Here is a 15229-nt window from a genome sequence, read left to right as displayed (position 1 = left end):
CGGGCAGGGCTGTGTGGGGGGCTGGCTGGCTTTGAGCAGGGCCAAAGAAGTGTGTGGCTAGGATTGGCTGGAGACAGGGCAGGGGGGTTGGCAGGGGCTGGCTGTGGGCACGGGGTGCAGAGCTGGCTGCAGGCGGGGGGATAGGGCTGGTGGGGGTAGGGCAGGGGATGCAGCAGAGGCAGCTGGAGCCCCCGGCCTTTAAATAGCCCCCAAGGCTCCCACTATCCCAGGGCTCTGGGGGTTATTTAAAGGGCCTGGGGCTTCCCTGCTTCTACCCCCCCCCCGGACCTTTTAAATAGCCACAGGAGCCCTGGAGAATACATGGGGGTCGGGGGGGGGTGCTCTGGTGGCTATTGAAAGGGCGGGATGGCAGAGGCAGCTGGAGCCCCGGCCCTTTAAATAGCCCCCGGAGCCCGCCACTATCCCAGGGCTTTGGGGGCTATTTAAAGGGCCCAGAGCTCCAGCTGGGAGAGCAAGGCTGCAGGGTAAGGCTTGCGCTCCGGCCGTGGCTCCAGCCGGGAAAGAGGGGCCGCAGGGCGGCTTGCCCCACTCCGGCCGGGGCTCCAGCCGGGGCGGTGGAGCAGCTGCGAGGCAGCTTGCCGTGCTCCGGCTGGGGCTCCAGCTGGGGTGGCGGGGCTTGCCCCGCCTCAGCCGGGGCTCCAGCCGAGGCCGCGGGGAGGGTTGCCGTGCTCCAGCTGGGGCTCTAGCCAGGAGAGCGGGGCTGCGGGGCTTGCTGCGCTCCGGCTGGGGCTCCAGCTGGGAGAGCTGGGCTGTGGGGCAGCCATGCTGCTGCCGGCGTTTTGGTCAAGGGAGCGGGGCCATGGAAGACCCCGGAGCAAACCGCAGCCAGGGTAAGTAAAAAAAATTTAAAAGGTGCTTAAGGCGCGGGGCCCGATTCCGGGGAATCGGCTGAATTGGCCTAAAGCCGGCCCTGCCGCCAGGCCAAGCAGAAACGGGAGGAAGTGGGTACTTGACCTTGCAGGCCCTCCCTACATGTCACCTATGCCTGGCAGGATGTGGTGGGACAGCACCTTGGAGGGCAAAGCCAGGGCCACGACTGCCCCAGCCATGAAGAGGGGATCTTGGTGCATTGTGCAATCACTAGACCACAGGGGAACAAACTACAGGTCCCTCTATATCAGCATCCTGCTTTAGCAGGTGGCCATTGGTACAGTATCTTCAGCTACCCCAGCTGCTGCCAACACCCGGCCATTGGATGGCCTGTAATGGTCATTGTGTCCCACCTTCATGGCATGCCAGAGCAGACCATTGACCATATAATCCAGTATCCTACCTCTGTTATTTATTGTTATGTTTTTTTATTACAGGAGCAACTAGAAGCCCTAACTGGGATCAGGGTCCCATTGTGCTAGGCAGATGCAGTTCCTGCCCCAGATAGCTTATTAGAAGATGAACAATATACGAAGGGTGGGGGAAAGGGATGTAATCAAACACATAGTTGTTAATATAAATATTTTGTAATGATATCAATAAACATCAGCTTTTTTGGCAACCTTGCATGAAACATGGAGAGAGGGGCACAGCTTGCAGGAGGAGGTATCCGAAAGTCAGTCTGGGTGCATGTGGCTGGAATGCTAGCAGCAGTTTCAGCATCTCTCTAAATAGTTCTTTTAATAAAAAGTCAATTTAATTTTAGAAATTTGACTCCTCTGCTGTTACTATGTCGTGTGCAGTGCATGAAAGAGCTTTCCCTATTGTTCCTCAGCAGCTTGCTCCAATTACCCTTGGTCCCTTCCTGTCTGTGCAACTCTCGTACTGAATTCCATGGCAGAGTCACGTAAAATGGAAGTTTTTATTGGATTAAATGTGAAAACAAATCTTACAACCAGTGCAGTGTCTCTTTGTATGATTTATTTTCCTTGTAAATTCAGTTTATTTTATTTATGCTGCCATAACTTTTCAACACGCCATAGTATTTGCTACTGATAATGCCTATTTGCATTGTAGTTTTCAGGGGAGAGCTGGGGGTTTGACAGTGCAGTGGTAGAAATTTGGTATCCAAGAAGGTATGCGAGTCAGTTTATGTTTTTAATACACAGGCAGCTCTTTTAAGCTTTTCATACTGAAGAGAGGCTGCATCTTCTTTTTACCTTCCCTTGTAGGTTGAGACATAGGTGACCTGAAACTATGGAGGGGCTTCAACACCTAGTTCTCCTTCCCCAGGAACTCTTGACAACCACTAGTCTTCCCATTTTCCCCTACCCAATAACCTGCCCTGTTAGCAATCTAATAAAACCCCCTGTTTCAGGCAGTCAGGGGAGAAGGAGGAAGGAGGGAGGACTGGAGCTTGGAGGTGTGTGAGACTTGAAAGAGCAGAAAACCAGAGTGAGGGAGATCCTGCCGCAGCATACTACGCTGGCCATCTTGTCACAGTTACTACAGAAACAATGGTTCACACCTCTCCCAGAGCTGTTATTTCAGTTGTCTGTGTACTCAGGCAGTAAAACATTTATATTTTGTTCACATCTGGAAGGCTTTCTTCACAACTACAACAGCTAGAAACTTAGGACCAGATTCTTAGCCAGTATAAAGTGGGATAGATTAGAGCTGAGACAATTAGGCCTTGTCTACGCTACAGAGTTTTGTCAATGCGAGTTATGCTGACAATCAAAAAACAGTATTATTACATCACTTCTGCATATTCACACAATGCACCTTCTGTTGGCAGAGCACATTCACAGTTGGTGCTTTAGCATCGACAGAGAGAGCAGTGCACTGTAGGTAGTTATCCCACTGTGCTACTTGCCACCTTTTGCAGCGAGGAGTTGTGGAAAGGTGGAATGGATTACAGTGCATCATGGTGCGGGCTCAACATCCCATGATGCAGTTTTTTCCAACCCATCTCTCCACGGGCTTCTGACTGCATTTTTCAATGACCCCTGTTTACTGTGTGCCCACCATCTCTGTCTGTCTGAACGGATGGATCCTGCACTACTCTCTACTGTTGAGGTCACTATTATGAACATGACGTGGCTGGGCATGCAATATATCATGAGCTCCCAGTCTGAACAGGAATCAGAGGTGCCTGACATACTGTGTGGAAAGAAACACCAGATCACTTTTGGCATTTACAGAGCAGCTGCACATGGTGGACCATCACTTCTGGGTTTGGGAAACAAACACTGAGAGATGGGATCGCATCGTTATGCAGGACTGGGATGACAAGCAGTGGCTGCAGAATTTTCAGATGCAGAAAACCACCTTCTTGGTACTGTGTGTGGAATTCACCCCAGCACTGTGGCGCAAGGACACCAAAATGAGAGCTGCCCTTTTGCTGGTGATTGCTATATGGAAGCTGGCAACAGACTGGTCAGGCACAAATTAGTTTGGAGTTGGAAAGTTGATCATTGGGGCTGAGTTCACACAAGTGTTCAGAGCCATTAATCACATCCTGCTACTAAGGACTGTGACTCTTGGCAATGTGTGTGAAATAGTGGATGGTTTGTGGAAATAGGATTCAGGATTCCCTAACTGTGGCAGGGCAATAGATGGCATGCGTATCCCAATTTTGGCCCCAGACCATCTTGGGATGGAATACAAAAATAGAAAGGGTTACCTCTCTGTTATTGCAGATGCTTATGGATCACCATGAACATTTCACTGACATCAATGTGAGGTGGTCCGGGAAGGTGCATGACATATAAATCTTCAGGAACACTGGCCTGTACAGAAAGCTGCAAGCAGGGACTTTCTTTCCAGCCCAGAAGATTCCAATGGGGGATGTTGAAATGCCCATAGTGATCCAGGGAGACCCAGCATACACCAAACTCTCATGGCTTATGAAGCCTTACCCAGGAAACCTGGACAGCCACAAGGAGTGCTTCAACAATAGGCTGAGCAGGTGCAGAATGACGGTAAAATATGTCTTTGGCAGATTAAAAGCACTCTGGTGCTGCCTTTATGGCAGTTAGACCAAAATGAGGAAAATATTCCCATGGTCATAGCAGCCTGCTGTGCACTCCACAATATTTGTGAGGCTAAGGGTGAAAAGTTTCCCCTGGGATGGAGAGTGAGGGATTTTGAGCAGCCATATACCAGTGCTATTAGAGGGGCACAATGAGGGGGGGAGGTATTTGAATCAAGGAGGCTTTGAGGCACCATTTTGACAATGAGCTTCAGTAACATGTCTTTCTATGCAGCACTCTGCCAGGCTTTATTAACTTGATGCCTTGCATGAAAATTTTGATGATTCCTGACTGTGATTTGCACTTAGAAATGATCAAATTGCCACAGTGTATTAATTCCAGCAGCAACTACCATGTGTAGGAGACAAAAATTGGTTATATTTCAGAGAGTATGTTTTTATTAAATACCAATTATCACATACAAAAGGCTTAGTGGGAAGGGAGATAACAATGAAGGGCAGTGTAGGCTCTTATAGCTGTGTGTAAGTCCAGTTGTCATTTTGGAAGTTGTCCAAAGGGGTGAGTGGGGTACTGAGATGGGCCGGGAAGTTGCAAGGAAGGTGTGGGAGGAGTTTGTCATCAAAGCAGGAGAGTGTGACAGGTTGGACACCCTTCTGGGATACTCCTGATGTACTGGGACTTCACTGAGCCCGCCTGCTCTGCTAGCCTGGTCCCCCTTTCCTTGTTTTGCTGAATCGGGCTCTCTGGCTATTGGCAACACAAACACAGGTAGGGATGCACCAGCTGTAGAATCACACCGAGTCTGCAAGCAGCTCTCTATGGGGAGATTCAGGTCGAAAATTTCCCAGGACTCAAGTGCAGCTCCCCTTGTGGATTTTTGGAGAGGTGGAGCCCCCTGGTGTGGAGTTCTGTCTCTTCCATTCCATTATGGCCAGTTCATGCTTCATTTCTTTGTCTTTCCATTCCAGGGCTAACTTCTGCCTGGCTGCTTCTGCTTTCATTTCTTTGTCAGCCTCCAGCTGTTTCAGTTCCATGGCTCTGATGTGCAACCTTTTGCCTGGCTTCTTCTGCCTTGGCTTGCATCTCAATGGCTAGCTTCTGGGCTTCCATTTCCTTATCAGCTTCGAGCTGTCTCAGTTCCATGGCTCTCTGGCGGAATACTTTTTTCTCATCTATTTCCATCTGTTTTAATTCCACCTGTGTCTTATGCATCCTTTTGTTTTCTTCTACTTGCAACCTGTGGAACTCTAACTTTTTGGTAGCTTCATTTTCACTCATTTTCCTGCTTCTCCTGTCCCCGCTTCCCTTACCTAAAATAAGCAAACAGAAAATAAAAAACCAGTAACAACTTTATTTATTCTCTAGCCACTACACTTAAAACTCACTTAAAATCCCCACCAGTGTCTAAGAGCAACAAGCTGTGCACATTACCCTGCTTGCTGCGCCGCTGATGGGTTAGACCCCTCCCCTTCTAGGATGCCACCTGATGTACTGGGATTTCACTGCTCCTCTAGCCTGGTCCCCCTTTCCCTGTTTTGCTGAATCAGGCTCTCTCGCAGCACACACACAGGTAGGGAGCACCAGCTGTAGAATCACACAGAGTCTGCAAACAGCTGTATGCACACTATGGGAAAATTCAGCTAGGAAATTTCCCAGCACTCAAGTACAGCTTCCATCTGGAAAGTACACATACAATAATATTGTCTTGCGCTGTAGAGAAATCTATACAATGTAAGCTCATAAATTTACCCCCTCCCTCAATGTGGAGAAAGATATGCACAACTGCTCACCCTCCCCCAATTATAAATTGCACAAACTGGGTTTTATAATAAATAAAACCAAGTTTATTAACTGTAAAGGTAGATTGTAAGTATTTATAAGGGATAGCAAACAGAACAAAGCAGATTTACTGAGCAAATAAAACAAAACACACAAACTAGGCTAAATAGACTCAAGAAACAAGTTACAAAAATTTCTTACCCTAAATGTTGTTTTAGGTAAGTTGCAGCGTTTCTGTAACTTAGAGTTCCAGTTATTTCTCTTTACAGACTAGACTCCTGTCTTAGGGTATGTCTACACTACTCATGTTACAGCGCAGCTGCGGCAGTGCTGTGACGTGGGCAGTGTGGTCATGCTTTATTGCTGGGGGAGATCTCTCCCAGTGATTTAAAAAAAAACAAAAAACAAAAAAAACCCACCCCGAACAAGCAGTGGTAGCTTTATCACCGGGAGCGTGGCTCCCAGTGATAAAAGCACTGTCTATACTGGTGCTTTTCAGCACTAAAACTTTTGTTGCTCAGGGGTGTGTGTGTGTTGTTTTGTTTTTTGTTTTGTTTTGTTGTGTTTTTTCAGCCTCAGTCTAGACTCAGCCCATGCCTTCCCCTCAGCTCAGTTCCTTTGTCTCTTTGGGTACTTTTGGCAGTCTTTCTTCTTGGGCAGGAAGGCAATGGAGAAGAGTCCTTTTGCCTTACTCCCAGCCTTAGATAGAATTTACATAAGGTGGGAAGCCTTTGTTTTCAGTGTAAAAGTACGAGCAGTGTCCAAGGTGGTACTTTTTACCAGATGACATTATCACCTGACGGTGCAGTGTCAAAACAACCATGAAACCAGGTTTATTTGCAGTCTCCACAGGAAGGAACTCCTGAAAGAGGGGGAATCCCCATCTTCTAAGATTCACTGTCTTTTTCCTAATAGCTCATTGAGGCTGATTGCTCACTGTCTGGTGGGCATCTCCAAGTATAACCACACTTGTAATAGTTACATAGTCAATATTCCTAACTCCAGATACAGAAATGATACAGGCATACACATTGGATAATCACATCCAGTAAATCATAACCTTTCCAGTGATCTCTTACATGAGCCATCTTGTCTAAAATGTGTCTTAATTATGCCATATTCATATCATAAGCATATTTCTATAAAGGATATGGAGTGTCACATCAGAGTTTTGTCGGCAGAAGGAGCGTTGTAGTCTGTGCATCTCCACTGTTTGGTTGATGAAAGCTGCCTTTTGTCAACAAAACTCTGTAGTGTAGACAAGGCCTTTACACCAGCTGAAACGCTGACTCTTAATTTTAAAACATCCTAGTTTCTGCTGTGCAATACTTCAGCAGTGGATTCTGCAGCAAATTGAGTAGTTGAAGAATTATGAGAAACAAGGGGCTCTGCTAATGCCTGAAACTTGCCAAAGCAAGATGAAAAGAGAAGGCTTGAGGTGTTCAAAAAAAGCTTTAAGGAAAACCAAGTGCCTCAGCAGCTGCCAGTCAAAACCACAATCAGTGCAATCGCTTTGATGCAAACACTAAGTTCTTCCCAGTAGTATGCAGCAGGAGTGTTTCTGAATTATTAGGTCCTGTACTGTCTTGGGGAACACAGGTGGGAGTAGGATTGGGATTAGTGTTTCTAGGCTTTACTAACATATTATTTTCCTGTAGTTGGGGTTTTCTCTCTCACTTAGTAGTAACTATCTAGTTTCACTGGATTTTTTTTTCTTCATAAATATTTGTGGTCTGAATATTTTTGTTTTTTTAGTGGGGGATGATGAAGGCTAGAAGCATGCTTAGTGGGGGCATGTACTATTCAAGTTTCCACCTGCCAGGTGAGTACCTGAGTCCTTAGCTGCAGCACCCCCTACTATCCCAGTCCCGAGCTCTCCACACAGCTGTTAATGTACCTCAAGCCTTATATGCAACGCCCCTTTCTATTTCTGTCCCAACCCCACATAGCTCTACAGATGTACCTTTCTGCTGCCTTACATCACCAGCTATCCCAATCCTGGCCCCACAGAGCTTTGCTAGTGCACCTTGTTTGGGATCTGCAGCACACCTTGCTATTCCAGTCCTTGCCTTACATAGCTCTCAATGCACCATTGTTAGGATCTATAACTGATGCAAAGTTGTTTTGTTACAATTGTCTGTTAGTTTTGCTCCATCACTATCTTGTGCAGGGATGTGGCCCTTTTCTCCATCTCCCCATGCTCTTGCCCACATCCTTCTCCCAACAGTATGGAATAAAACATTTCTACCTCACAAGACAAAATAAAGGTATTGGAATGGCAGAGAGAGAAGGTCACTCTGGAGAGTTTTGTATAAGAAACAAGACAATTAAGTGGGAGCAGCAAAGGAGAGAGGAAGGTGAATTAGGGATGGGGAAGGAAAGTGAGTTAGGAGCATACTAGAGTCTGTCAAGCCTTTCGTCTCTAGATCACATTTGGTCTAATCAGGCCCATGTTGGTAATAACCAAAAATGGTCAGTGTGCAAAGTCTGCTCAGTGTCCTGTAGGAAATGGGTTTGTGGGTCTCAATTCAACATATCACAAAAGACACCACCACAGCTGGTGCTAATTGACAAATCGGCACCCTCTGCCAAGAATGGGCTGGGGCAGAGAGACTGATCTCTGTTCTCATCCATTATGGTTGACCCCTCCAATAAGAGGGTGTGCTGGAGGAAAATGATGTGTGACAAATGCTTGCATTGCTTTATCTCTTCTGTAGGTGCACAGAGGCACCCAGTGCTTCCAGCCATCAATGCAGCACTATTTATAACTAAGGTTAAGATTTCGTCATGGACATTTTTAGTAAAAGTCTCGGACAGGTCATGGGCAATAAACAAAAATTTATGGACACCCATGACCTATCCGTGATATTTCCTAAAAATAACTGTGACAAAACAGGAAGGGGGGGGGGCGGTCCAACACCACCACCACTGCAGCTCATGGCAGCTGTGGGGTCCCCCCGCCACGAACGGTGGCTTGGAGTCCCAGGGCCAGTAGCTAGGAGGTGCAGGGTCCCCCTGCTGTACTTTGGAGCTCTGGGGCTGGTGGCTGGGAGCTGCAGGGGGCCCTGCCACCTATGGCAGCTGAGAGCTCTGAGGTCCCCACTGGCTGACAACACCAGCGCCCCAGCCCCGGAGCTGAAGCAGAAAATGTCACGGAGATCTTTGGAAGTCATAGATTCCATGTCTCCTGTGACTTCCATGAGACAATCATAGCCTTATTTATAAGCAGTATATTCACTTTTAAAAATGTAAAACAAAACAGTCCCTAGCCTTGCAAAGTATTTAGGGTGTCTTTACCCATATTCTGGTAGCACCTGAGACAGGTATAGTATTTAGTTCTTTGTTTAAGGTATTGTTATGTTGAGGGTTGGGTGAGATCATAGAATCATAGAACTGGAAGGGACCTTGAGAGGTCATCTAGTCCAGTCCCCCTGCACTCGTGGCAGGTCTCACTGAAACTGGTGGATGTATCACCCGGGCTTCATTTAGGATTAATGTAAGAAATAGTTAAGCTCCTTCTGGAATAATGTACTTAAAACACTAGGAGCCATAGCCCAGAACACCAATCACATGAAAGGCCAGTCAGAAGGTGAGTGAGGCGGGTAGAAGGGTTTCACTGGGGAGTTATGACAGTCTGTACCCTTGTTCATCCTTTTTACAAAACTGATAAATCTTGTACAGAGTATACCTAGTGAGGTATCATTTGAAAACTCATAATTTTCTGATCGTTATTGCACTGGTAGAATGTGTATTTAAAATTCTAAGATTCTATTGTGTGACATTGCGGAGACATGCTCCAAGTTTAGAAAAGCAGGCACAGACTAGTTCCTCAGAGACAAAAAGCAAACTGACACCTCAGCCAGATATCAACAAAATCAAATGTTCTATCACTTGGTTAAGCAATCATCATTTGGCAGGGAAAAGGGTGTTACTCCTGTGGGAACTCTGCACCAAAACATTAAAAATTCTGCACATAATATTTTATTTGTCAAAATAACACAATATAATCATCCCAGATTCAATTATGTTGGTAATTTATTTCAAAACACTTGTCAGCAAATATGTCTCTAATAATACAGAAAAATAATTCAGGAGATTTTTTTTTTTACAAATTGATTCCTCACTAGGTAAATTAATGCATAACTTTGAGTAATAATTCATTTAAACTACAATACAGAAATGTATTTCCTGCACCCCTCAGAAGCAGTGCAAAGGGATTGGTGGAATCTGGGAAGGGAGGAGCTGAAGAAGAGGGAAAGAGCATGAGAGTGAACCTGGAGGGTTGTTGGCGTTGGTGGAAGAAGTATGGAACAGGTTTTCTTATGCAGGGGAAGGTCTGTTGGGGAGCCTCCTCCATTCAGACCTTGACTGACCCCTAGCCTCTCCCATTCAGTCAGGCACATCTGCCCCTGTTCCCATGTGGCCCTGCAGCCCCCTCCCAGTCAGCCCCTGGCACAATGCTGTCACCCCAGTAACTCCTAACCCCCCTGCTCCAGTCTGTCCACCACAGCCCTTCTGAACCATAATCTGTGACCTGCAGCAGCCCCATGTATTCCAGTCTGTTCCTCCATATCCTGTGCTTCCTAACCTGGCTTCATGGGCAAGGGTATTGTTATGAATGTGGCCAGCAGCTGGCTGTTACTGCCTGTCAGCCTCTGCTGTCTGTTCTGGTGCCACAGTAGCCTCTGGTGGGCAAGAGGCAGAACTGCAGCACTTCTCAGGCAGAATATATTTTCTATGCAGAAAAAAATTCTGCACCAGACAAGAATTCTGCATGTGCGCAGTGGTGCAGAAATCCACCAGGAGTAGGGTATGAGCGAGAAATTTACATCTTCGCAGACAAAATCATCTCCAAGTTGATGTTGCCTGAAGCGCAGTTGGAGATGATTCTCAGTGAAGAGAAGTGCTATAAACAGGAAGAACAGAGGACCCAAATCACCTCTGTCCTCTCATATCTACTCACAGCATCAACAATGTTTGAAAGAGAAAAGAAGCATCATTGAACTGGGGGAAGGGTCCTGGCTGAAAAATCCAGCCAGACTGCAGTAAGCATGTGGTGAAAGAAACCTTTCTACTTTAAATTCACTTAGCTTGTTAAGTTAGGTATTAGTTAGCATTTTACCTTTTATTTCTTTGTAACTATTTCTGACTTATGACTCATTACCTGTAATCACTTAAAAATCTCTCTTTCTGTAGTTAATAAACTTGTTTTATTGTTTTATCTAAACCAATGTGTCTTTGGAGTGAAGTGTCTAAGAAATTCCTTTTGAGATAACAGGGTTTGTGCATATCATTTTCAGAAATAAAATGACAGACTTTATATGAGCTTGTGTTGTCCAGAAGGAGAGAGGTGACAGTACAAGACACACATTTCTGGGGACAAGTCTGGCACTGGGAGTTTGCTGGTGTGTCTCGGTAGCATAATTCAGGAGTGGCTGGCTAAGTGCACTCAGAACTCAGCTGAGAATAATTTACATGCTGGAGGCTGTATGTGAGCAGATCGGGAGTAGTAGCTCTCATAGCAAAGTAGTGTAAAAGGCACTCTATGTTGGAGAATTGAGGGGGAACAGCTGTCAATCAGTCCAGCTTGTACCCTGGGGAATGTCACATGGCTGAATGCAAAGGCCAAAGGGGCCAGGTATTGTTGGTGGATCTGGGGAGGTGCAGCCAGAAACACCACAAAAGCAGACAGACAAGGCAGCAGAAACACATAATAATAATAATAATTAAAAATAATCCCTATTTATTATATAGTGCTTTTCATCAGTAGCTCTCAAAGCACTTTACAATCTGTTGTGTTTATTCTCACAACATGTCCCCATAGTAGGGAAATATTATTATCCCCATTGCACAGCTGGGCACAGAGAGGCTAATTGACTTTCCTAAAAGCATACAGGAAGGCCATGGCAGAGCAAGGAACTGAACCTAAAGTGCCCAAGCCATTGCCCTAAGCAACTGGACCATCCTTTCTGCTGCTTGTAGCAGGCCCCTGAAAGAAAGCTTAACATAATGCACCTGTGGAACTCTTTGCCAGAGGATGTTGTGAAGGGCAAGACTATAACAGCGTTCAAAAAAGGAACTAGATAAATTCATGGAGGATAGATCCATCAATGGCTATTAGCCAGGATGGGTAGGGATGGTGTCCCTAGCCTCTGTTTGCCAGAAGCTGAGAATGGGTCACAGGGGATGGTCACTTGATGATGACCTGTTCTGTTCATTCCCTCCGGAGCACCTGGCGTTGGCCACTGTCGGAAAACAGAATACTGGGCTAGATGGACCTTTGGTCTGACCCAGTATGACCATTCTTATGTTCTTAAGCTAAGAGAGCTTTTTGGGTAGCGTGCTGGCTGGAAAAAAAGTCTTGGACTACACAGCAAGAAAAGTGTCTCTTGTTTGCTTCCTGCTGTATTCAGGGAATCAAGACTTTGTATATTCTTCATAAGTACACAGGACTGCATCAAAGAAATAGCAGAGTTGATCATCTATTTCTCCTCCTGGTGGAAACAACCCACAAGACCCCAAATATTGGTAACCTTTTGGGTCAAAAGTGGGTGACAATACGTATACTGGAGTGCACTTGTTTCTGGATTGTCTTTCTCTCACTCACTCGACTCAGTGATTAAATGATATATGTGATGTTGATTTTTCTGAATTCTTGATGTTTTTAAAGGTCTAGAAATCAGATACTCAGCTCAGTGTGTGGGGAGAGGGTTTGCATCCTCTATCCCACTGGTCTTGATGCCCTGCACAGCTGTAGACCTGTGTTTGTGTGTGTATGCACATCCATCCATCCATCCATACATCTGCAATATCGCCAACTTTTGCTATTGTATTGTGAGTGCTGCAATATTTGGTGTGTTGCTTAAAGCCCTGGTTTCTGGAATCAAGAGATCCATGAGAATCTCAGCTATAATTTCTTTTTTTTTTAAAGGTACATTTCTAGCCCTCATGGTTGGGGAGAAAAGCTTGAAGCCATCGAATGTTACCTAAAGGCTCAGAAACCAGCAGGAAAATCAAGACTCCAGCATTTATTATTGTAAACAATCTCATGATTTTAAAATCAACCTTATGATTTTTTTGGGATCTGACTCATGATTTTGAACACTTGAAGTTGGCAATCCCATAGATAGACTTTTCGGCGCTGGGTTTGATCCCCCACAAAAGGTTCAAGTATCTTCTCACATCCAAAGCCCTCCATCACTCTGCCCTTGCCTCCATCTCCGTCCTTGTCTCCCTACAACACCCACACCCTAATTTCAGTTAAAGCTTCCCTCCTTTCATCTCCTTTTGTCTTCTTTACACACTCGAGACTTTATGCCTTTATCACTCCTCTGTATGCCTGGAACAGCCTTCAAGTCATCATGTGTCATGCTCCCAAGAACTCTTCCTTTAAAAACCTCTAAGCCCCCAGTTATTTCATGAAACATTCAGGTTCTAATACTCGTATCCCAGTCTGTCCTGTCTTGTACCATACTGTTTAGCTTTTGGTATTAGCCTGCAAGCTCTTTGGAGCTACCAAGGAGACTGTTAACTGATCAACACAGAACATTCATTATACAGCTCCATGTACACTTATGACACCATAACAAGTAAGTAAAAATATTTTAAAAGCTACAGACACAATATGTACCTTGTCACAGCATTTTTCTGGCACTCATCACTGTAGTATCTGAGTGCCTCACAAATTTAAATGTACTTCATCACCTCTAGAAGGTAGATCTTTCCTCCTTTCTCTAGGTAAGTCAATTTCTCATGGGAGACTGAGTGCTAGTGGCTCCTTCATTTTGTGCTTGGTATTTTACATCATGGTTATTTGGGAAAACTCTATAGGTGAAAATCTGTAGTTGAAAACCAGTGGGCTGAATCCTTCCCTGTGCTGATTCATAGGGGCTGTAAGGCAGCTGGGTCTGCCCCCTGGACATAGGGTGAGCCCCAGCAGGCACAGCTTTACTCTCCAACAAGAGCACCCAGTGCAGAAAGTGTTTCAGGTTGAGAGTGCGGGTGTCCAATGCATTCCTGTGCCCTGGTTGTTCCCAACTGCCATGGTGGCCCACAGCGGCCATTGCAGCTAGATCCCAAGCTAGGAGAGCTGCTCGGGCTTCTGTGATCTGAGATGGGAATCTGACCCCAGGGAATACCCTGACCTAGGTGCCTTCTCTGTCCTCTTTGTCCCTGCACTGAGCTCAGCACCTGCATAGGGATAAATTCGGCCCAGTGTGTCTCGCAGCACACTGAGTAGGGCTAGGGGGTTGGTATGGTCAGTTGTATGGAAAGCCATAGTCTGAACACAGCGGAAAAAGGCAAAAGTCACAAATCTAGCATTTAAAAAAATGCCCGAAGGGATGGTTTTATTTTAAAGCCGTTAAATAGTATATAGATAATAGCTTAAAAACATTTTGGACCACAGTCCCAGTGCCTCCTGGTTCAGCCCTGCAGCCACAGCAAAACGGGGAGGCAGGTGAGAGCCCACAGCTCTCCTTTCTTTAGTGCTGCTTTGCGTCCTCAGCTCCTGCCAAAGCAGCAGCAGGCACAGACACCTCCTACCCAGCCACATAAACTTGAGGACAATGAGATTTGGGCTAGCTCCGATTTCCTGAGGATACCTTATAAGCTGAGCTTTCACAAGTAGAAATTTAGGCTCTGCCCACTGCAGTGGCTCTCTTGGGCATAGCAAGATTGGCAAAGGTATGGCCTCTACAGCAACTGGGGCCTCACCCAGCCAGGCCTTTGAAGAGGGGGACCTTGAAATGCACCTGAAATGCAAATGGCAGCCAACACAGAGTGCCAAGCCTCTGGTGTGATGAATAGATGTTATGTAGCTCTGCTTAGAAGGCATGGTGGACCATGCAGCTTCTGGGTATCTCCAGGGGGTGTCAGCCCCAGGTGGAGTGAGTTGCAATAGTTCAGCCTGGCAGTGACAGAGTCTCAGATCTCTGTGGCTAGAGGGCTAGCAATGAGTATTGGTTGTTGGCCAGCTGAAAGTGAACAGAGATTTCTGGTTAATACATCTACCCAGGCATCCTGGGACAAGCTGGCCCCTGAGGCTGTGTATGCCTGACCACAGCAGCCAGTGTCAGGGAAAAAGGAAGTTTTCCTTCCAGTTAGTTCCTCAAACTGCTTACTCGGTTTTGAACAGCATTATTTATGTCTTGCCTGGTTTAGTCAGCTGCTCTTCATCTGGGTCCCCACTTCACTCATGTGCTGCGTCAGGAGGGAATCACAGCACCCATGATTGAGGCTATGTTTATGTCATGGAGGTCATGGAATCCCTGACTTCTAGAGACCTCCGAGACAGTTTCTGCTTCAGCCCCAGGAGCTGCAGGACTGGAACTGGTCCCCAGCAGGGCCCCCTCAGGGTTTCAGTGAAGGTTGAAGGTTGACAGCCTCCTCAGGGGGCCCTCCTCAAGATACCAGCACAGGGGCTGAGGGAGTGGGGAGGACCTTAAGCCAGGGGCTGGGATATCCCATTTTCTCTGTGGGAAATATGGTCACCCTGCAGCTCCCAGCTGCCATGAGTGGGAGGGGAACCCTGCAGCTCCGAGTCACCACGGTTGTGGGGAAAC

This window comes from Chelonoidis abingdonii, chromosome 1, assembly GCF_003597395.2.
Source record: "Chelonoidis abingdonii isolate Lonesome George chromosome 1, CheloAbing_2.0, whole genome shotgun sequence".
In the NCBI taxonomy this organism is placed as follows: Eukaryota; Metazoa; Chordata; order Testudines; family Testudinidae; genus Chelonoidis; species Chelonoidis abingdonii.
The sequence above is the reverse complement of the archived record's forward strand: the minus strand, read 5'-3'. Positions refer to the sequence as shown.